The sequence below is a fragment of the Bos grunniens genome, chromosome 11 (assembly GCF_055505025.1).
Source record: "Bos grunniens cultivar Pamir isolate PY7600 chromosome 11, Bosgru_T2T1.0, whole genome shotgun sequence".
Taxonomy (NCBI): Eukaryota; Metazoa; Chordata; class Mammalia; order Artiodactyla; family Bovidae; genus Bos; species Bos grunniens.
In genome coordinates this window covers 75997099-76021939 of record NC_141175.1, presented here as the reverse complement: position 1 = coordinate 76021939, position 24841 = coordinate 75997099, and the positions used below count along the sequence as shown (strand labels likewise).

At 36.5% G+C, this 24841-nt stretch overlaps 1 protein-coding gene and 1 pseudogene across 7 annotated transcripts in view; both read left to right on the top strand.

Moving 5' to 3' along the window:
* LOC147363332 (uncharacterized) overlaps window positions 1–24841 on the top strand; it is a 791043-nt gene that overhangs the window by 563089 nt on the left and 203113 nt on the right. The window contains exon 7 of one of the 7 annotated variants that reach the window (XM_086327066.1): window positions 20244–21111. The exons of 4 other annotated variants lie outside the window; for them this stretch is intronic. The gene's annotated coding sequence lies outside the window, so the exon portion shown is untranslated. Of the gene's footprint in view, window positions 1–12379; window positions 13054–18718; window positions 19859–20243; window positions 21112–24841 lie in introns of those variants that run through there. 2 more of the 7 variants (XM_086327065.1, XM_086327064.1) reach the window with 2 other exon arrangements.
* LOC147363333 (U2 spliceosomal RNA) lies at window positions 7763–7874 on the top strand (annotated as a pseudogene).

Below are 24841 nucleotides of genomic sequence, written 5' to 3'. Positions count from 1 at the left end.
ATTTTTTAACTTTATCATTATATCTATTTTCTTTTATACTAAACTTTTGGCTCATAAAAGTAGTAATTTGATTTCTAATTTGGATTTTCCTATGCATAAGATAGATTTAAAAATTACAATATCACTATAACATAAACCACATAATACAATTTAGTAGATAAATATTACTAATAATGTAAACATAGAATCCAATTTGTCCCTGAGGAATATATAGTGCAAATTCTGTGTTTTAAAGTCACTTGAAATAATTCTTGTCTATGTTTATATTGCCATTTGATATATAGCCAAACTCTCAATCAAGCAGGAAGGAATAATAAAGATATTTTTGACACAAAATAACTCAGGAAATTTACTTTCCATATTCTCTATATTAAGAAAGTTCTTGAAGATTTCCCTCAGTAAAAAAAAAAAAAATAAGAAAGTTTTAGGAACCATGAAATAGTGCATTAACTTTAAGAGCAGAGTGGAGCTGTCCCAAAGTGGCAGACAGATGGGGTCCTAGAGAACAACCAGTACAGACTGGAAAATAATCCTTAAAGTTTTAGAGAAAAAGCAGTATCAGGAGTATCTATCCCATGCAGAGTTCAGCAGAATGCTTAAGATATTGGAATAGCTTAAAGATATAATGAAGGTACCATGTAGAAGAAATTGAGAGGGCACTTAGAGCCTATAAGAAATATGGTTACACTACTTTCATTGGTTCTGCAGTGAACCTCCCCAAGTGATGCTAACTTGATGCCTTTCAACTTCTCATCCATGTGTGGACAAAGCACAGAAGGTTTAATTATTGTTATGAAGGAGAATATAAATATTAATGGTATTGATTATGTAGTAATACAGGATACAGAATTTAGAAGGTGGAAGGGATGGGGGAGGTGGGCAAAGACGGAGCAAGTGCTTTGACAGCTCCCTCGTACAAAGAATGAAATCAAGAGCTTCTAACTATGAAGCAAGAGTTTTAGTGTATTATTTGAATACACAGAGGAAACATATAATCATAAAAAGAACTGAAGCAGAAACTATTAAAATAGGAGCAACATTAAGACTGAGGTATATAGGGCTGGGTAGGTAACTGTTATATTTTTTGTAAACCACTGTATAGTAATAGATTTATTTTAAAATGTAATGGAACACGATTCAAATGTATAATATTAATATTTACAATAGTAGTTTTAGATGGCAGAATTAGCACTTCAAGAAGTGTATCTCACAGTATGAGACTGGGAATAGTCTTCAGGATGCCAACTGAAGTTTAAATTATTGAAAGTAATGACAGAATGATGGCCAATATGGAAGCCAGAAAATAGAAATACCACCGCTGAGTAATTCAGTTCAGTTCAGTCGCTCAGTTGTGTCCGACTCTTTGCTACCCCATGAACTGCAGCACACCAGGCCTCCCTGTCCCTCACCAACTGCCAGAGTCCACCCAAACCCATGTCCATTGTGTCGGTGATGCCATCCAACCATCTCATCCTCTGTTGTCCCCTTCTCCTGCCCTCAATCTTTCCCAGCATCAGGGTCTTTTCCAATGAGTCAGCTCTTCGCATCAGGTGGCCAAAGTATTGGAGTTTCAGCTTCAACATCAGTCCTTCCAATGAACACCCAGGACTGATCTCCTTTAGAATGGACTGGTTGAATCTCCTTGCAGTCCAAGGGACTCTCAAGAGTCTTCTCCAACAGCACAGTTCAAAAGCATCAATTCTTTGGCACTCAGCTTTCTTTATAGTCTAACTCTCTCATCCATACATGACCACTGGACAAACCATAGCCTTGACTAGATGGACCTTTGTTGACAAAGTACTATCTCTGCTTTTTAATATGCTGTATAGGTTGGTCATAACTTTCTTTCCAAGGAGTAAGCATCTTTTAATCTCATGGCTGCAATCACCATCTGCAGTGATTTTGGAGCCCCCCAAAAATAGTGTGCCTAAATAAAGAGATAAAATTATTTAAATAGGAGCTGTATTCAAAGAAAGAAGAAAAATGTCTGTGCCTGTGAGAACTCTGGATCAAAAGAAATGGCTTACCCTTTACAAGAAAAAAAAATTTTTTTAAGCAATACTTAGACATATCTGCAGATCAGACAAAGTTATGAAATTTAAAAAAGAGAAAGATTACAATAGACACACAGTCAGACTTCCTCTTTAAGTTAACTTGTAGAGACAAAGACATGGTGTTGTCTTAGGACTTCACTTTCCCAATATATGATCATCTGTATAGGGTTAGATAAACAAAAGTAGTCATCCAGGAATTTGAGATAGAAACAAATTGTTGTTCTCATATGAAAAGAGCAAAAGAAATTCTCAGGTACTTAAGGATTCAGAAAGTACCCCACCAATGAAAACCATATTCTAAAGTGAACCCTTAAAAAGAAGGCAGTGTGATGCTGACATTAAAAGCAAGCTTTTGAAAGCATATTTCCTAGTTCAAATGTTAATTCATTTCAGTTTTGGTTGCAGGAGGCTAATCTTCCATTTCTGGAATTTCTAGCTATTGGCCGGAAGCGATAGAATTCCTCTGTGCAGAACAATAGCATGATACTAAGCCATACCATATCTCTAAAACTTTCATATGAAATATTAAACACGAGATTAGACATAACGAGAACAAATCATGAAAACACTCACACAAAATAAAGATACATAGAAAAACCTAACAGACATGTAGGTCATGGTAAAATCATCTAACGTACATGTAAGCAGAATCTCAGAAAGAGGACAGAGAAAGAGTGGGAAGACCAGTATTTGAATAAATAACGGGTAGTTATTTTCTTTAACTTGCAAAAGACATCAAAGCCTGGAGTCAAGAAGCATTAGAAACACAAAACAAGATAAATACAAAGAAAAGAAGGCTTAGCTTGAGCATAGTACAACTGTAAAACTGCCAAAAGCCAAAGTAGAAGGAAAACCTTAAGAAGACCAGCAAAAAAGGATGTAATATGTATGGAAAGAAAGAAAAAGCCCATCAGCTAGTATCTCAAAAGTAACCTTGGAAGGCAGATGGTAAGATTTTGTCTACAAAGTAGCTGATAGAAAATAGTTGCTAATCTAGAGGTCTGTGCCCAGCAAATGTACCCTATAATTTCATAGTGAAAAAACATACTTTCAAGCACTCTAAAATTTTAAGAATTAACCACTAGCAATTTGCAACAAAGAAAACATACTCCAGGCAGAAGAAAAATAATCCTTGGTGCAAACTTGAAGGTACAAGAATGAATACAAAGCAATAAGGGTAAATTCGGATAATTCTAAAAGAACTTTAAATATATAAAATCATCATCATTTTTGTGGAATTTAAAATGTAGAGAGAGTTAAAATTCCACAATCCGTTACTATTATTTAAATAACACTGACCCCCAGTTTCCAGGAGAGCCAGCCTATTTCTTTATATTTGTGCCAGACGTATAGCCTGTCAGCACTTCCCTTCTAGGTGACAACTGCACTTCAGTTTTGTCCTCTTAGAGCCTCGCATCTAATGACACAATCTTCTTCTTCTGCCTTTCAGCCACATCTTCTAGGATCAGTAGGTGCTCCAGGGGGATAAGAGGTCTCACTTCCTTAGTAGTGGTGCTGATTCTTCATTTTATTTTTTAAAATTTGGTCCAGATTTTCTGGGTGTTTTCTGTAGGCGGTTGGTCTAAATCACTGGTCTGCCATTACTAAAAATGATATGTATGTTTTGAAACTTAATAACTACCCTTTTCTATTAGAATTTATCTTTCCAAATCCTTGTGTGCTCAGTTGCTCAGTCATGTTGGATTCTTTGTGACCCCAGGGACTGTAGCCCACCCTAGAGTGTGAAATAAATGTAGAATACAAACTCCAAGAGATATAAAACTCTGAAACAACAAGGCAACATAAGAGTAAAAAACAATAAGCAAAATAGTTGAAGTAGTTAAAAAAAATCATATCTGATAGAATAATCAGTATGAATTGAAAAAATGAAGAGAAAAAATGAGCAGATAGGATTAAAAAATTAAGCTAAATATTATTTACAGGAAGTACACATAAAGAAGCATAATTCAGGAAGTTTAAAAATGAAGAAATATAAAATATACACATGCAGATAAAAGCAGGGAAGCTTTGATTTTTAACATGCATGATTAAAAATAAAGTATTAATTAATGATCTACATGAATGATTTATCTGTGATAAACATAACTATTAAGTCATATAACTGTGTGAAATATTTAAGGAAAAACGCATGAAAGACAAGAAAAAATGACTAATATAAAATTAGTGTGCAATTTTAACATGCTTTCCTCTGTTTTTAAGACAAAAATAAAAGATAACGCAAAAAAGACTGTGGAACTGTGATTGTACCTCAGTGTACCTGCATCAGTCTGGGAGCTCTAAATGTGCACATATCCGGACCCAGATACACAGATTTGTTTCCAATTGGTTTAAAGTGTTTTCCAGGCACTGTTGGTTTATAATAGCTTCCCGTGAGATTGCCGTGTGTAGCTGAAGTCAACATCTGATAACATCTGAATCTTATTCTAGTAGTTAATATCACATATATATTAAATTCTTTATCCTACAGAGAATACCTCTTTAGAAGAATAGTCACAAATTATTTATAAAGATTGTTGACATGTATAGTCTAAAAAATATATAGAGAGAGCTATATTCTCAAGTAACAATATGATGAATTTACATTGAAAATAAAAAGTATATTTTAACAACTCTGACTCAAAGAAAAAATCTAAACTATTATTTAACACAATATTTAGGAAATAGAATAGTGATAAATTATAATTATTATATTACCATAACTTTAATTATAATATAAGCATATATCATGGCCATATGTTACTGTATTTCTTAGAGAAAAATCAATATTGCTGAATTATTTCATTGCTAAATGGGATAGGGAGTGGAGAGGAAGAACACTTCTTTTAGTGCAGGAACATTCCCAGAGGGTGGGGGAAAAAAGCTAATGATCTGGTTAGTCTCAGTGTCAACTAGACTTCTGGATAAATGGACTAAACTTGCTAAGAGGAAGATCTTATCTATAGATTTCCCTTAGGAGAATATCACTGACTCAAGAGTTAGAATAAATAAAATATAAATCTATAGAAATACGAGCCATGGCTCACTGGAAAATTGCATATAAGCTATACAACTCTTGGTTTATAAAATAGAGATTTTACCAAATTTAAATTTTCCTCCTGCTATGTGAACATCATCAATTATTCTGGACTGGAAAATGCATTTGGTATGGGAAGGAAACATCTGAGAAAACACCCTTAATGTCACAGATTGTCTACATTCTGAGCTCTTTGGAGTCTTTGTGTTATCAAACTCAGGTTCTGGCTCAAGGCTCAAAAGCCAATACTTGAGAGACCCTCTTACACTGTTGGTGGGAATGCAAACTAGTACAGCCACTATGGAGAACAGTGTGGAGATTCCTTAAAAAACTGGAAATAGAACTGCCTTATGATCCAGCAACCCCACTGCTGGGCATATACACTGAGGAAACCAGAAGGGAAAGAGACATGTGTACCCCAATGTTCATCGCAGCACTGTTTATAATAGCCAAGACATGGAAGCAACCTAGATGTCCATCAGCAGATGAATGGATAAGAAAGCTGTGGTACATATACACAATGGAGTATTACTCAGCCATTAAAAAGAATACATTTGAATCAGTTCTAATGAGGTGGATGGAACTGGAGCCTATTATACAGAGTGAAGTAAGCCAGAAGGAAAAACATAAATACAGTATACTAACGCATATATATGGAATTTAGAAAGATGGTAACAATAACCCTGTGTACGAGACAGCAAAAGAGACACTGATGTATAGAACAGTGTTATGGACTCTGTGGGAGAGGGAGAGGGTGGGAAGATTTGGGAGAATGACAATGAAACATGTAAAATATCATGTAGGAAACGAGTTGCCAGTCCAGGTTCGATGCACGATGCTGGATGCTTGGGGCTGGTGCACTGGGACGACCCAGAGGGATGGTATGGGGAGGGAGGAGGGAGGAGGGTTCGGGATGGGGAACACATGTATACCTGTGGCGGATTCATTTTGATATTTGGCAAAACTAATACAATTATGTAAAGTTTAAAAATAAAATAAAATTAGAAAAAAAAAAAGAAAAAGGAGAGGTTGCACCCTGGGGAGAAGGTGGATTGATTAGTGTCCCAGATTCTGCTCAGTGATAAAATCTGTTCCCAAGAATCTGGTCAGTGATAAAGTTTTTGAAAGGGAAATAATTTCAGTTAGTCATTAAGATTAAGTCAGATTCTTCACAGTTTTCTGCTGAATGCAAACTTGCAGTCTTCTTGTGATCTTCCTCTAGATGCTATCTTGTTGATATAGTTTGCTGGCAGGATTGCTGAAGGGAAGGCTGGGGAAAAGATGTAGTCATTTGTTAATTACTCATTCTTTATTCCTGCTTCTTTCAGAAAAGAATTAACCAGTTAGAATAGGCATTGTGTGATCGAAAGATTTGAGAGATGTGCTTGGGCTGAAGATTAGTGAAGTCTGGGGGCACCTAGTGTGATGGTTAAGGTAAAATATAGCTTGGTGAAGTTTATTTTCTGCCAGCTTTCTGGGGCTGCTTACAAATACCCCCTGCCAGACATCATTCCATTTCTATGGAATCAGGGATCAAGGTGAGTCTTCTGCAGCTGCTTTAGGCTGACAAAGGGTGACAAAGTCTTTGAGTGGAAGATGTTATCAAGGGTCTGCAGCATCTCTTTGTTAAGAACATGAATGGCCTGTTTACATGTACAGGAAGAACAAGGCATACTTTGTGGACATTTGATGTCCACAAACATACAGATTATTATGACCTATAGTGTTAATCCCATTCTCTTGAGGCCACTTCTTAGGACTGTGTAAGCCATAGGTTCAGTACTGCTCAAGATGGAGCAGCTTATGGCATGACACAGACTGGTCATCACACAGTTCTCTCTTTCCCTCTTGTGGCAGTTACAGTATCTTATCTATAAAACAACTCAGTAACATAGTTATCTATGTCCTTTAGGGAAGAACTAACAATTCTTTGACTCTAATACCCTAATCATTAACTGCTTGAATCTGCTCTTTTGTGACTCAGGGGAGGCATGGGAGACTTCAGCTTTTCTCAAACCAGGGAAAGGACATGGAGGAGGGCTTTTGTACCTGAGAGGGCCCTGCAGGTTCCTGCTGGGTTTCAATCATAGCATTGAAATTATTAGTACGGTGTGATGCTGAGCAAGAACTTTGGTCTGTGGGCATCAATCCACATATTTGTATTAGCTCAGAAAATAAGTAATATTGTCTCCAAGATATTGAAAACAGAATAAAATAATAAATTTAAGGAAGATAGAGAAACTAATTGATAAAGACAAAATTTAATAATTACTAAGAAAACAAATTAGTTCTACTGAGAAAACCAAGAGTTATTCTTTGAGGAAAATACTAAAATTAATGAAGGACCAACTAGTCTATTTGAACCCAGAGGATTACTGTGGAGCTCTTTTTCTGTGTGGCTCCCTTCTTTCTGCCCCTAGATCTCGGCGGCCTCAGCTTGCCCAAGTTGTGACTTTTCTCTCCTCAACCATGTCTGGTGTGATCTGGAAATTCCCTCCAATGCAGTAAACTGGGGCCGTCACAGAACTCACCCCACTTACTTACTTTTCCTCCCAGAACGTAGTCCTGCTGTCCAGTTTCTGAAAATAGATGTTTTGTTTGCTTTACCCAGTTTATGATAGAAGGACAGATCTGGTACCATTTACTTATTCATGGCATAGAAAAGTATATTTAGATCGCTTCTCGGCCTTTTGGCTAAGATCAAGTGTAGTATCTGTTCTTATCAGTTTAATATCTGATACGTCCTCTATCCGAGGACTAGAAAAAAAAAAAAAAAGGTATATTTAAAAGCAAGAATAACATAAAAAGAAAGGAAGAGAGCAGGGAAAAAAGATAGTTTGCAGAAAGGGAAAAAGAAAAAGATGCTCAAATCCAGTGATGAGTAAAGTGATTAATACTCATATTCCAATGCAATTAAAGGAGTAGTAAATGTTGTCAAAAACGGGAAAAAAAAGGTTGTTTTAAAAATTCAACTCAAAATGCAGTGTGAAAACTAATAAAAATAGATAGCCTACTACCTAGTTCCACACACACACACGCACACAAAACACAGAAAAAGATTTAATTTAGAAAGACTACATTAAAGGGGGGATATTACATCTTACCTTTTAAATATATGAGAAATATTTTAACAATTCTATAATTATACATTTAAAATGTGAATAAGTTAATTTCTGTAAAAATACAAATTGCCAAAAATTAAGAAGAGGTAAAAGAAACAGTAATCGTAACCTTGCAAGATACTGCAGATATCCTAAGAAATAAAATAACAGAATAGCCTGTTATCTTTTCCATTTCCTCAACATGATGATCCCAGATAATTTTGCAGACTAGTTCATTAAACCTACAAAACAAGTAGAAATCTTAATAAATTCAATCAAGTGAACAGAAAATGAATGAAAACTCCAGGGTTTCCCTGGTGGTCCAGTGGTTAGGAATCTGCCTTACAATGCAGGGGACACCAATTCAATCCCTGGTCCAGGAAGATCCCACATGTCACGGGGCACCTAAGGCCATGCGTCACCTATACTGAACCAACACACCGCATCTACTGATTCCTGAGCATCCTAGAAGCCATGTTCTACAACGAGAGAAGCCACTGCACTGAGAAGCCTGCTCACTTAACTAGAGGGTAGTCCCTGCTCACCACAACTAGAGAAAAGCCCATGCATAGCAACCCAGAACCGCCAAAAATAGATAAATAAATAAAAATATTCTTTAATAACCTAAATGGGGAAAAAAAATGAAAAAGAATAAATACTTGAAAAAAATGAAAACTCCAAACCTTACTTTTGAAAGCTTATATTTATCTGATGTCAAATATATAATCAATAAAAGAAAATGGCTACCTAGAATTCATGAACAGAATAAATATAAAAGTTATTTGGGAAATTTTACCCAAATAACAAGGTTCAGGAAAAAACTCTTATAGTTCTATAATCATAAGTACTACCTATAAATGTCAGAATAGAATACACAAACTCATTAATAAATCAATATTGTCAATCTTGAAAGATATAAAAGTACTTGTAAATAAATGATAAAAGTGATATTTTGAACAAAAGTGAATTATTAAAAAATTATTTAAAAGTAACTAGATAATCACAAAAACAGATATAAAAAACTCTTTATACCCATACTTTACCACAAAACTCCTAGTGGTTTAAAAGCTATATTTTTAAAATGGACTTATGGAAGCCTAGGAAGCTTCTGCACAGGAGAGTGATTTCTGAAAGGGAAATTGCTTAGATTTTATTGCATGCAGAGAGTTGCCAGGTTGCAAAAGCAGGAAGAGGAAATCCGAACAGAGCTTCGTGGTCTTCTTGGGTTTAGAAAATGGTTGCATATTCAGGGAGAACAAAGCAGCTAGAATTCACAGGGCAGAGAACTGCGGAAGGACTCTCGAGAGAGCAGAGATCCTCTTGAGTGTGCCCTGGTGCCCTGATAGAACATGTTTGTGAGGAATTGCCCAAAGCTGGGGAACAACTGCTCCAGAGGAATTGTGATGACACAACTCCTAAAGTTTTCATAGGGCTAGACATGATTCATTAACACTCACAGTGAAAAAGATCTACTAATATTCACAGTATCACAGTAGACTCCTCTGCAGTGGAGACAAATTAGCTCTAGACTCAAGGCCACTCTGTTCTGCCTATCAGAGATTAGAAGCTAAACTATAAAAGATTCCACTTTTCCAAGTAACACCACTGTGTACCAGAATAAAGCTCAATATTTAGAAATTATTTTTTAAGTTAAATAATTAGAAAATATTCTTAGTTACATATTAACTAACTTTTACATACTGCTTTACAGTTCACAAAATAATTTCCACATTCTCTCACTTTGGGTCTGGCTTTCTTGTATGACAAATGCAAATATATAAGTGAAATAGGATAAAGGTGACCCTAACAGCTGACAGTCCTCACACACAGGAGCTGAATCCTGGTAGTCTTCCTTGTAAAACAGTTTGGAGACAGGTCTCTTGGAAGTGGATTGACTAATATTTACATAAACTTTTGTGACTGAAAAAAAGAAGACTTTTGTCTTGAGAGTCCTGTGGACTTCAAGGAGATCAAAGCAGTCAATCCTAAAGGAAATCAGTCTTGAATATTCCTTGAAAAGATTAATGTTGAAGCTGAAGCTCCAATACTTTGGCCACCTGATGTGAAGAACTGACTCATTGGGAAAGACCCTGATGCTGGGAAAGATTGAAGCCAGGAGGAGAAAGGGGCAACAGAGGCTGAGAAGATTGGATGGCATCACTGACTCAATGGACAAGAGTTTGAGTAGGCTCTGGGAGTTGGTGATGGACAGTGAAGCCTGGCGTGCTGCTGTCCATGGGTTCTCAAAGAATCAGACATGGCTGAGCAACTGGACTGAACTAAACTTGTGACCGAATAAAGCACAGGATGTATTTATGACTTAGACTTGTCTCAAAACTCATCCCAGAGATCAAGTTTGCACTAATAGGGGCATTAATTATTCAAGAAAGTAGTGAACACTTTTGGTAGTTTAATTTGGTGACAGATCTCTTTTGTTGCAGGATGCTTTAAACTAACATACGAATAGCTGATCGATTGTTTTATTAGTGCCAAGGTCAACTGACTAATGTCGTTAGGAGTAGGGGAAGTGGAAAGTGAAAGTGTTAGTCACTCAGTCCTGTCTCACTCTTTGCAACCCTATGGATGTAACCCACCAAGCTTCTCTGCCCATGGGATTCTCCAGGGGAAGGAGAGAACATCCAAAACCTTAGGAAGTTGCTTTTGGGGAAGATAGTTTTGATACGTGTGCAGTTGTTCAGTGATCAAAAAGAAAAATGGCAGATGTGACATAACTGCTTGGAGCTTTTAGTGTTTATTTAAGGCACATTTAATGGTCTCATTAATTTAAGCAGTGAAATAATATACATTCATTATTAATAGAAAAAATTTACCAAAGCATTATTATGTGCAAGGAATACCTAAATAGATTCTACACACAAAGTGTAAAATAAACCAGGCTGGGCTACAGAAGGTCGCACTCCTATAAATTACCGGTGAATCTTTTCAAAAGTTAACTCCTTCCTAGTATTTAAGTAGTTTTCATGCTATCAAATTGCCTTTTTTACTAATATCATGTGTTGTTAAATAATGTTACGTTTGATGTTAATCACTGGTGGTTAGTTTTTTCCCTTGATAGTCTTAGTAGTTTTACTTTATTTAATGCAATGTAAACTCTGCCTTGTTGCTTAACAGAGACTTATATCAGTGAATCTTTCAATCACTCTTCAAAAGGGCACAAGATCAATTTTTTAAAAGGAAATATTATATAAAACACAACTACATGTGGATAAGAAATAAATATGCTCTAGCCTTCTTGAATAACATATTTAGTGAAGATACACATTATTATTCTTCATGCTTTAATTCTTCTTCCTAGGACTAATCCTTTAATATCAAACTTATGACAAAGATAATTTTGAAAGACGTAATAAACTCATTGATTTTTGTCTTTGAGGAAAGTGAAAGTGAAAGTCACTCAGTCATGTTCGACTTTTTGCGACCCCATGGATTATACAGTCCATGGAATTCTCCAGGCCAGAATACTAGTATGGGTAGCCGTTCCCTTCTCCAGGGGATCTTCCCGACCCAGCAATCAAACCTGCATGTCCTGCATTGCAGGCAGATTCTTTACCAACTGAGCCATCAGGGAAGCCCATCTTTGATTAAAGATGTGGTCAAAACTCATCCTGTATTCCTGGCAGTTTTATCAACATCTTCATGTGTATTGTTCTCTGTTCAGGTTTACTGCCTGTCATTAATGAAGTTGTGAGCTTAAAACAGACTTAAGGTTTTTGTCTTATCTGAAAATAAGTGGCGACTTTTGCCTTTCTGCTCAAGAAACATTCTTGCCACAAGATAAGGTTTTGTAGAGAGAATGCAATCATTAATTGCTTCCCATTTCTCCTTCTTTGTAATAGTTACAACAGAAATAGATATTAGAAAACAAAGCAAAAATAAAGCCCTTTGATGCAGAATGAGATCAGATTAACTAACTAGGGGTCTTCCTCTTGTTTCTATACAAGTATTTTCCCTTCCAAAACTTTTCAAGAAATGTATCCCTCAAATGATCTATCCCTGCTTCTGATATGTCAGACTCAGAATGTGTTTTTTGCAGTGAGATATGCTGGGGAGATTGAAAGTTAGAATTAATAGAAAGCTAGGAGAGAAGTTAATATTTTTGCTTAGGGACATTCATAAAATCTTTGTTTCTTACCAGAGTGATGAAATAATAGTTTTATTTCAATGAACAGGAATCTGATAAAACCTTTGAAGTTCCTCTGCCCGTGGACCTTCTCCTGGCAAGAATACAGAGGGGATTGCCATGCCCTCCTCCAGGGGATCTTCCTGATCAACGAATTGAACCTGTGTCTCATGTGGCTTCTGCATTGCAGGTGGATTCTTTACTGCTGAGCTACTGGGGAAGCCCCCTTAGAAACAATAGAGAGGGCAAAACCATCCATCATATATGACCCACAGTAAAACCTTTTGAAGTAGTAGTAAGAGCTTTTGCTCAACCAGTCATCTGAGTGGAAGCTGGAAAATAGAGACTTGAATTGATCACTAAAAAAATAAGACTAATTGTTGGACATTAACGTTTTAAACAGCCAAATACCATTCAAACAAACCAAGTCTCTGGAAAATTACTTCAGAATTAAGATCTGACTGTTAACTTATATGCAGAGTACATCATGTGAAATGCTGGGCTGGATGAAGTACAAGCTGGAATCAAGATTGCTGGGAGAAATATCAATAACCTCAGATACACAGATGACACCACCCTTATGGCAGAAAGTGAAGAAGAACTAAAGAGCTTCTTGATGAAAGTGAAAGAGGAGAGTGAAAAAAGTTGGCTTAAAACTCAACATTCAGAAAACTAAGATCATGGCATCCAGTTCCATCACTTCATGGCAAATAGATGGGGAAACAATGAACACAGTGAGAGACTTTATTTTTATTTTTTTTAGTTCCAGAATCACTGCAGATGATGACTGAAGCCATGAAATTAAAAGATGCTCGATCCTTGGAAGAAAAGCTATGATCAACCTAGACAGCACATTCAAAAGCAGAGATGTTACTTTGCCAACAAAAGTCCATCTGGTCAAGGCTGTGGTTTTTCCAGTGTTCATGTACAGATGCGAGAGTGTGACTATAAAGAAATCTGAGCGCCAAAGAACTGATGGTTTTGAACTGTGGTGTTGGAGAAGACTCTTGAGAGTCCCTTGGACTACAAGGAGATTAAACCTGAATATTCATTGAAAGGACTGATGTTGAAGCCGAAACTCCAATACTTTGGCCACCTGATGTGAAGAGCTGATGCATTTGAAAAGACCGTGATGCTGGAAGGGATTGAGGGCAGGAGGAGAAGGGGACGACAGAGTATGAGATGGTTGGATGGCATCACCGACTCAATGGACATGGGTTTGGGTAGACTCTGGCAGTTGGTGATGGACAGGGAGGCCTGGCGTGCTGCAGTCCATGGGGTGGCAAAGAGTCGGACATGACTGAGCCACTGAACTGACTAGACCAAACAAAAAACCAGTTAGCAGAAAACCCAGACGGTATGAAAATGGTACAATTTTAATACCACTGCAACACAAGTAAAAAAAAAGTTCCACAGAAGGGAACTTCATTGAGTCCCTACATGTCTTTCAATTCATTGCTTATCATGAAAAGTGCATTACACTGTCAAAACGTTCTTTGAATATAAAACCTCAACTTTTATTGAGGGCAGTTTGGCAATATTTAGATAATTTATGCCTTTGCTTTTTGACATAGTTATCCCATGTCTAAGAATCTACACCAAGTTACAATGGGAAATGTATGAAGAGACTTGTGTTTAAGTGTGTTATTCTGGCATTATACACATGGTGGAAGATTGGAAACAACTCAAATGTGCAAGAAATAGACAAAAACAGAGCAAATTATTGCATCTCAACACACTGAAATACTGTGCAACGTTATATAAGAATGAAGATTTCTCAGTATAGATGTGGAATAAATAGTGTTAATTAAATAGAAGCAAGGCAGAGACTTCCTGTGGTCCAGTGGCTTAGACTCCATGCTTCCAATGCAGGGGACCTAAGTTTGATCCCTGGTCAGGAAACTAGATCCCACATGCCACCTAGATCCTGCAGGCTGCCACTGAGATACAGCGCTGCCAAATAAATAAATGGTAAATAAAAGACTCAAGATTTTCTTTAAAAAAAAAAAATCAAGACATAGAATAGTATATGTGAAATATGCTCCCTTTGGTGAAAGAAGAAAGTTATATATAAATACAGATAAGCATCATTTTATAAAAAAGAAACTAAAAAGCATATACCAAAAATTGATAAAAATGGTTACTTATAGAGAATAGAAAGAAGTGGGGTGGAGGGGACACATAAAGACTTTAAAAAAAAATAAAACCTGGTATATGGTGTTGGCTTCATAAGTGTTTTAAACACCTAAACTAAAAACTAGGAAACAAATCTAAAAATTAAAAACTAAAGGAAAAAAGATTAATTGTAATAAAGCACACAGAGATACAACTATTTAAAAGTGAATTTAGGATAAATTATTTTCACTATATGGGGTTATTGGAAAATACCCTATGGACAAATAGCACTACAAAAAAACTTGGATTTTAATTGGTCTAAGTGAGGGTGATCATATTATTATTATTTTGAAGCTGTGTTATAGATTAATGAAAATAAGTAATTTTTCTATTAAAAAAACAAATTTGGCTCAAGAGAAAAAAGCTACAATTGTAAAATCCAAGTGTTGAATGAAAGTACTATAGTATTACATTTGAAATGGAAATTAAGTATGAACTCTTGATTTTTTTCCTCATCAATGCCTATTTCTTAGTAATTCGTTAAAGTAATGACTACTTCCAATAGCAGTGAGCACATCTTGTACCCAGATTATGGTCTTTAAATACCGTAAGAAACCAAAGCTGCTTGGAGTAACGAATGATTCCATATCTAATGTAAAAAATATACAAGATGACTTTCGAGTATCTAGTTGTAACAGAAAGCAAGAAAACTATCAAAGATAAATGGATTCTGTCAGAGGGATACAGGAACAAACATAGAGGAAATCTCTTGGCCAAATTTGAGACAATATGCACAAGAAAAAGAATAATGAATGCAATTGATTTTAAAAGATTGAATATATAAAAATCCATGTGTTCATAATGTTGCAAAAGGGGATGGAAAAGACAAAATAGAAAACACAACAACCAAGGATACAATTGGAAGCACCTAGGAGATCAACCCCTTAATCAGAAAATTAACAAGGAAAGGTCTAAATATCTTATATATTTATTTATGCTGTCTTTCCTTTATAAATTGTATTAATATTTCTTAGTAACCAAGTATCCTGAGCTAAAGAGGGACTCCAAATATGTGTATATACAAAGAATAATAAGGCTATGTGTGGAAAGAATAGTAGAACTAGAAAACACCATTTCAGCCTCTCATGAAATCATTAGTCATTATTAATGGAAGAAAAAATATGAAGAAAAATTGATGGTGAACTTTATAATGGTGAGATCAGTCTAGCACTGCCTGAATCTTCTAATCAATCTTAACATTACTCAAAGTGGGACAAACCGATACTGCTTCTCTCTTTTTATGAGACAACATGAAGTACATAACACCATTTTTGAAGATTTCTTGACACTGCCCACACCCTCACCCCTGCCCCCGAAAAGTAAACTTGAATCTAATTAAGACTCACTCACTTATTTCTACTTACAGGAAATATAAGGAATAGGGAAACAGTTAAACCACACCAAAAGAAAGTTAACAGAAAAATCTAAATCATTGACACTCAATAGGAGAACTGATTCTGCTTCTGTGAAAAGTTAGTAACATGAAAGAAAAAAAGGAGGGAGGCATCAGATTTTGGTTAAAAGTCTTGAGAGACATGACACTCAAAAGTGAAGTGCGAAGATTGTTTTCATCCCAACTGGAACAATCCAACTCCGACAACAACTTAGAGACTAAACAACAGCTATAAAAAAGATACTGTTTTCTTAAAAATGCTATAGAAATATGGGCATGAATTGCCTATTGATGTCAAGAAATTACCATTTTTATGTTGACAATAGCATTATTTTTATACAAGAAAGTAGCCTCATAGATGCCTGTTGAAAAATGTATGGGTAACATGTATGAAGCTTAGAATTTTCTTTAAAGTACTTTAGCATAGAACAAAAGAAAAAGACAAATGAAGCACATATGGCAAAATCTTCTTAACTGTTGAATCTGAGTTACAGTATATAGGGCTTAATTGCACTATTCTATTATTATATACGTTTAAAAACTTTCATAGTAATTTAAGTTGCATAACTTTAGTACTTCCCGACCATGCATTTAATTAGTAATTAAATTCCTGGATTTATTTGATGCAAAGAACTGGCTCATTGGAAAAGACCTTAATGCTGGGAAAGATTGAAAGCAGGAGGATAAGGGGACGACAGAGGGTGAGATGGTTGGATGGCATCACTGACTCGATGGACATGAGTTGGAGCAAGCTCTGGGAGTTGGTGAAGGAAAGGGAAGCCTAGCATGCTGCAGTCCATGGTGTCGCGAAGAGTTGGACATGACAGAGCGACTGAACTGAACTAAAATGGGTAGATATTGCATGTCATCTTTTTTCATTAGTTTTGAAATTTTTGCATATTGAGACATCCTTTAAACACATTTTTAAAAAATCACCTTTTAATGAAAATATATCACATGATAAATACCTAACCTTTCTCACACACATTTAACATAAGTTTTGTTATTGTTCAGTCACTAAGTCATGTCCAACTCTTTGCGACCCCATGGAATACAGCACTCCAGGCTTCCCTGTCTTTCATTATCTCCTCAAGTTTGCTCAAACTCATGTCCATTGATTCAGTGATGCTATCTAATTATTTCATCCCCACTGCCAACGTTTTCTCCACTTGCCTTCAATCTTTCCCACCATCAGGGTCTTTTCCAGTGAGTTGGGTTTTTGCATCAGGTGGCCAAAGTATCAGAGTTTCACCTTTAGCATCAGTCTTTCCAATGTTTATTCAAGGTTGATTTCTTTTGGATATGACTGGTTTGATCTCCTTGCTGTCAAGGTTCTTCTCCAGCACCACAATTCGAAAGCATCAATTCTTTGGCACTCAGCCTTCTCTATCATCCAATTCTTCACATCCATACATGACTAATGGAAAAATCATAGTTTTGACTATAAGGACTTTTGTTGGCAAAGTGATGGCTCTGCTTTTTAATATGCTTTCTAGGTTTGTCATAGCTTTTCTTGCAAGGAGCAACAGTCTTTTAATTTCATGGCTGCAGTCACCGTCCACAGTGATTTTGGAGCCCAAGAAGAGAAAAATCTGTTAGTGTTTCCAGTTTTCTCCCTTCTATTTGCCATAAAGTGGTGGGACCAGATGCCATGATCTTCATTTTTTGAGTGTTGAGTTTTAAAGCCAACTTTGTGTTATCATCTGGATGTCTCAGGTTGTTTGTATTTCTCACAGCAGTCTTGATTCCAGCGTATGAGTCATCCAGCCCAGCATTTTGCATGATGTACTCTGCATAGGAGTTAAATAAGCAGGGTGACAATATACAGCCTTGTCCTATTCCTTTCCCAGTTTTGAACCATCAGTTTTTCCACATAAGATTCTAACTGTTGAATCTTGACCCGCATACAGGTTTCTCAGGAGAAAGTTAAGATGGTCTGGTATTCCCAAGTGTTTAAGAATTTTCCACAGTTTGTTGATTCACAGAGTCAAAGGTTTTGCATAGTAAATGAAGCAAAAGTAGATGTTTTTCTGGAATTTTCTTGTTTTCTCTATTATCCAACAAATGTTGACAATTTGATTCCTGGTTCCTCTGCCTTTTCTAAACCCAGCTTGTACATCTCAAAGTTCTCTGTTCATGTACTGCTGAAGCCTAGCTTGAAGGATTTTGAGGAAAACCTTATGGCACAGTAGTTTGAAGGTTCTTTAGTACTGCCCTTCTTTAAAATTGGAATGAAAACTGACATTTTCCAGTTCTGTGGCTGTTGCTGAGTTTTCCAAATTTGCTGGCATTTTGAGTATAGCACTTTTAAAGCATCATCTTTTAGGATTTTAAATAGCTCATTTGAAAAATGTAAGTTTATCTTTGCATAAAGTAGGTTTTCTTAAGTTGGTTCCATGTCTACTAATAGTTTAATAGTTTTTTTGCTCAATTTTATAACTGTGAGCAATTCAAGATAAGACTATGTTTCTATACTCACATAAAGGTGTAGGACATCGAAGAAGAGTTGTCCCAGTACTGAAAATAATTGTTAAATATCAGAAGGCAGTGTTCCAGAGGTTAGTTTTCTAACCAAGTAAAACTCATATCCAAAGATACTAACTGATATGATTGATTATCAATTTCTTTAAGATATCAGTGTGAGATTTTAACAAGGAGACATTTAGTTATGAGGTAAAAAGTCATGAAGCGAGAGATTGTTTTTTACATTATGGAGAAACATTTGTAAGCAAATGTTTATTTTCTATTTTATTCTAATATATTTATTTTCTATTTTATTCTAATTCTGTATCCATTTATTCATTTATTTGGCTACACCAGGTCTTAGTTGCAGCCTGCAGGATCTTCAGTTGTGTGGAATATACCACCTACATGTGGAATGCAGGCGGTATATAGGATCTAGTTCCCTGACCAGGGATCGAACCCAGATTCCCCGCATGGAAGTGCTGACTCTTTAGCCACTGGACCACCAGTGAAGTCCCTGTATCTATTTCTTATTGTTGATTGTAACACTTGAAATACTCTGTCTATTTCTTAAGTTGTAGGCCAATTCAAAGAAGGCATTCAAGCAATGGATTTTCTGGCCTCTGCCCCAAGAAATTGGCCATAAAATGAGGTTGATGACTGATAGTTTTTACTTACTCCATTATTCTCAGCATTCAATTCATGATGGAAGTATAATAGTTGAATATGCATTCCTTTGAATTAAAGAATTTAGCAGGTTCATTTAACATCATTGCTATAGAAAAAAAGCATAACTATTAATATAAATGTTTTTTAAAAATCTCATTGGATTGACATCAACTATTGAAAACATCAACAAAAAGTGAAAAAAAAAATTGGCTTATAGGAATTCAGTTGGGGAAGAAGATGGAGAAGGAAACATAATAAAATTAGTACACTGAGGCTCAAATAACTTTTGTGGTTTTTTAATTTTATCTTTGGTTTGGTATATAGATGTGCTTTTAAAATTTTATACAGTGCTCTCAGGAATGGTTTTAGTGCTTTAATATGGAAAGCCTGTGGCCTAAGATGAGACATCTACTAATGATAAAATAGTGGGTTAATTTCCAATGAACTTCATCTTGAGTGTTAGATAATATCTTTTGCTGCATGCAGAGGCAATTACAGGTTTAATAGATTTAGTGTTGGGCACCAATCTTCCTACATCAATCATTGTAAATTATCTCACAAACATACTTGCAACTCAATGGCACAGTCTCAAGTGGCAAACTAGCAAAGTTCACCCAACAAAAGGGACACACAGATTTATTTTGTTGTTGCTTGAGAAGGATTCTCAAAGAATTTTCAAAGTGCAGATATAATGATAAATACTTATTACAGTAAGCCTCCTCTGCCTCTCACAGGACATAATAGACTCAGTAGATTTGCTGCTGCTGCTAAGTTGCTTCAGTCGTGTCCGACTCTGTGCGACCCAATAGATGGCCTCCCACCAGGCTCCCCCGTCCCTGGGATTCTCCAGGCAAGAACACTGGAGTGGGTTGCCATTTCCTTCTCCAATGCATGAAAGTGAAAAGTGAAAGTGAAGTTGCTCAGTCGTATCCGACTCTTAGCGACCCCATGGACTGCAGCCCACCAGGCTCCTCCATCCATGGGATTTTCCAAGCAAGAGTACTGGAGTGGGGTGCCATTGCCTTCTCTGGTAGATTTGCTAGTATACGATTTTTGAAAAACCCGTTGGTCTTGGCCCCACTTATTGTATTATGGTATCTTCATTTCAGCATTCATTCAATGTAAGTTTTTGCAATATCATTGCATCCTGATCAGTTCAGTTCAGTTCAGTCGCTCAGTCATGTCTGACTCTTTGCAACCCCATCCATTGCAGCACGCCAGGCCTCCCTGTCCATCACCAACTCCTGGAGTTCATTCAAACTCACATCCATCGAGTCAGTGATGTCATCCAGCCATCTCATCCTCTGTCGTCCCCTTCTCCTCCTGCCCCCAATCCCTCCCAGCATCAGAGTCTTTTCCAATGAGTCAACTCTTCTCATGAGGTGGCCAAAGTACTGGAGATTCCGCTTTAGCATCATTCCTTCCAAAGAACACCCAGGGCTGATCTTTAGAATGGACTGGTTGCATCTCCTTGTAGTCCAAGTAAGACCTTTTAGAACTAACACCCCAAAAAGATGTCCTTTTCATTATAGGGGACTGGAATGCAAAAGTAGGAAGTCAGGAAACACCTGGAATAACAGGCAAATTTGGCCTTGGAATACGGAATGAAGCAGGGCAAAAGCTAACAGAGTTTTCCCCAGTGAACGCACTGGTCATAGCAAACACCCTCTTCCAACAACACAAGAAAAGACTCTACACATGAACATCACCAGATGGTCAACACCAAAATCAGATTGATTATATTCTTTGCAGCCAAAGATGGAGAAGCTTTATACAGTCAGCAAAAACAAGACCAGGAGCTGACTGTGGCTCAGATCATAAACTCCTTATTGCCAAATTCAGACTTAAATTGAAGGAAGTAGGGAAAACCATTAGACCATTATAAACCATTATAATTATACAGTGGAAGTGAGAAATAGATTTAAGGGACTAGATCTGATAGATAGAGTGCCTGATGAACTATGGAGTGAGGTTTGTGACATTCATTGTACAGGAGACAGGGATCAATATCATCCCCATGGAAAAGAAATGCAAAAAAGCAAAATGGCTGTCTGAGGAGGCCTTACAAATAGCTGTGAAAAGAAGAGAAGCGAAAAGCAAAGGAGAAAAGGAAAGATATAAGCATCTGAATGCAGAGTTCCAAAGAATAGCAAGAAGAGATAAGAAAGCCTTCCTCAGCAATCAATGCAAAGAAATAGAGGAAAACAACAGAATGGGAAAGACTAGATATCTCTTCAAGAAAATTAGAGATACCAAGGGGACATTTCATGCAAAGATGGGCTCGATAAAGGACAGAAATGGTATGGACCTAACATAAGCAGAAGATATTAAGAAGAGGTGGCGAGAATACACAGAAGAACTGTACAAAAAAGATCTTCACGGCCCAGATAATCACGATGGTGTGATCACCAGCCTAGAGCCAGACATCCTGGAATGTGAAGTCAAGTGGGCCTTAGAAATCATCACTATGAACAAAGCTAGTGGAGGTGATAGAATTCCAGTTGAGCTATTCCAAATCCTGAAAGGTGATGCTGTGAAAGTGCTGCACTCAATATGCCAGCAAATTTGGAAAACTCAGCAGTGGCCACAGGACTGGAAAAGGTCAGTTTTCATTCCAATCCCAAAGAAAGCCAATGCCAAAGAATGCTCAAACTACCGCACAATCGCACTCATCTCACATGCTAGTAAATAATGCTTAAAATTCTCCAAGCCAGGCTTCATCAGTACGTGAACCGTGAACTTCCTGATGTTCAAGCTGGTTTTAGAAAAGGCAGAGGAACCAGAGATCAAATTGCCAACATCTGCTGGATCATGGAAAAAGCAAGAGAGTTCCAGAAAAACATCTATTTCTGCTTTCTTGACTATGCCAAAGCCTTTGACTGTGTGGATCACAATAAACTGTGGAAAATTCTTCAAGAGATGGGACTACCAGACCACCTGATCTGCCTCTTGAGAAACCTATATGCATCCTGATAGACAGAGTAATTTTTATACCCCTCTGAAAATACAAAGTGCATTGTATTTCTATAGACTTCCATTCTAATGAATCTTGTATCTTTTAAATTTTTACATGATTTTTAAAGCTTACTTTCCACTTACAATTATTGCACAATATTGGCTCTATTCCCCATGTTATATTATATGTCCTTGAGCCTATCCTACACCCAATATTTTGTACTCCCTCTTCCTCAACCTTGTATTGCCAATCCCTCTTCACCCTCCCCACTAGTAACCACTAGTTTGTTCTTTCTGTGAGTCTGTTTCTTCTATGTTATATTTAATAGATTGTTGAATTTTTTAGATTCCACATATAAGCGATATCATACAGTATTTATCTTTGTCTGACTTATTTCACTTAGCATAATATCCTCTAGGTTCATCCATGTTGCTACAAATTGCAAAAATCTATCTTTTCATGGCTGAGTAGTATCCCATTGTGTATGTATTCCACAGCTTCTTCATCCATTCATGTGCTGATGGACACTTGTTTCCGTGTCTTGGCAGTTGTAAATAATGCTGCTGTGAACATTGGTGTGTGTGTATCTTTTTAAATTTGTGTTTTTGCTTTTTTTCCCTCTGGATATATATCCAGGAGTGGAATTTCTGGGTCATATAGTAGTTCAATTTTTAGTTTTTTGAGGAATCTCCACACTATTTTCCATAGTGGCTGCACCATCTTATATTCTCAGCAACAGGGACAAGGGTCCCCATTTCTTTGTGTTGTCACTAACATTTGTTATTTGTAGACTTTCTGATAATAGCTTATCTTACTGGTGGGAGGTAATACATCATCATGGTTTTGGTTTGCATTTCCTTGATAATTAATGATGTCGAGCATCTTTTCATATGCCTGTTGGCCATCTGCATTTTCTTGTTGGAAAAATATCTGTTTGGTTCTTCCACTCTGTTAAAATTGAGTTGCTTGTTTTTTTGATGTTGAGTCATATGAATTGTTTATATATGTCGGATATTAACACTTTAAGGGTCATATCATTTGCAAATCTTTTCTCCCATTCATTGGTTTGCCTTTTTGTCAGTAGTTTCCTTTGCTGTGCAAAAGCTTTTAAATTTGATTAGGTTCCACTTGTTTATTTTTGTTTTATTTCCTTTATTTTAGGAAATGGATCCAAAAAATATTCCTTTGATTTGTGTTGAAGAGTGTTCTATGTTTTCCTCCAGAAGTTTTATAGTATTCAGTCTTACATTTAGGTCTTTAATCCATTTTGAGCTTTTACCTGTTTATGGTGATAGAGAATGTTCTACTTTTATTGTTTTACATGTAACTGTCCCATTTTTCCAGCATCACTTACTGAAAATACTGTCTTTTCTCCATTGTATATTCTTGCCTTCTTTATCATAGATTAATTGACTATAAGTGCTTGGGTTTATTTCTGAGATATCTATCCTGTTCCACTGATTTATTTGTCTGTTTTTGTGCCAGTTCTAAACTGTTTTGATGACTATAGCTTTGTAGTATAATCTCAAATCAGGATGCATGGGTGCTTCAGCTCTGTTCCTTTGTGAGATTTTTTTTTTTTTCCTATTTGGAATCTTTTGTGTTTACATACAAATTATAAAATTATTGTTCTAGTTATGTGAAAAATTCCATTGGTATTTTGATAGTAATTTCATTGAATTGACATTTGCCATGGGTAATATGGTCATTTTACTTAGTATGGTCATTAATTCTTCCAATCCACGTATATGGTATTTCATTCTATCTGTTTGTATAGTCTTCAGTTTCTTTTATCAGTGTCTTACAGTTTTCCAGTAATGAATATTTTAATGGTGGATAAAGAGTTTAAGTATCTCTATGATACATTGACAGAGAAGGCATTGGCACCCCACTCCAGTACTCTTGCCTGGAAAATCCCATGGACGGAGGAGCCTGGTGGGCTGAAGTCCATGGGGTCGCTAAGAGTCGGACACGACTGAGTGACTTCACTTTCACTTTTCACTTTCATCCATTGGAAAAGGAAATGGCAATGCACTCCAGTGTCCTTGCCTGGAGAATCCCAGGGTCCGGGGAGCCTGGTAGGCTGCCTTCGATGGGGTCGCACAGAGTCAGACACGACTGAAGCGACTGAGAAGCAGCAGCAGCAGCAGCATGATCCATTGAAATGATATAAGCACAACTCTTCGATTTATTGAAAATTCAAAAGGAAGAAAGCAGCTTTTTTGGAAAATGGAAAGATCTCCTTCCTGTCTCTCCAATTTGGGATTTTTTTTTGCTTACTTCTCAGTGGTATCATTCTGATTTTGAAACAAAATTCCTAATCTAAATCATTTCTGTTGTAAATAATCTTGTTACATAAGTAGAAATTTCTGACTAATGTTTCCAAATAGCTAGATGGGAGAAATCCTTTCACAACTTATACATAAATCATCACAAGGTACACTTAAAATATCTTACAATTTTATTCATTAGTTATATCTCAATAAAGCTGTAAGAAAAATATTTGAGTTTTTAAAAATATGAAAATACTTTTCTGTTTACTGTATATATTGATAAATATGTATCAAATATACATATTTCTCTCAATAGATATATAGGTAGTTATGCTATTAGTCTAGCAAATGTTGTCTTTCAATTCCTTGTCTTTCAGTTCAGTTCAGTTCAGTCTCTCAGTCGTGTCTGACTCTTTGCGACCCCATGAATCTCAGCATGCCAGGCCTCCCTGTCCATCACCAACCCCCAGAGTTCACTCAGACTCACGTCCATCGAGTCAGTGATGCCATCCAGCCATCTCATCCTCTGTCGTCCCCTTCTCCTCCTGCCCCCAATCCCTCCCAGCATCACAGTCTTTTCCA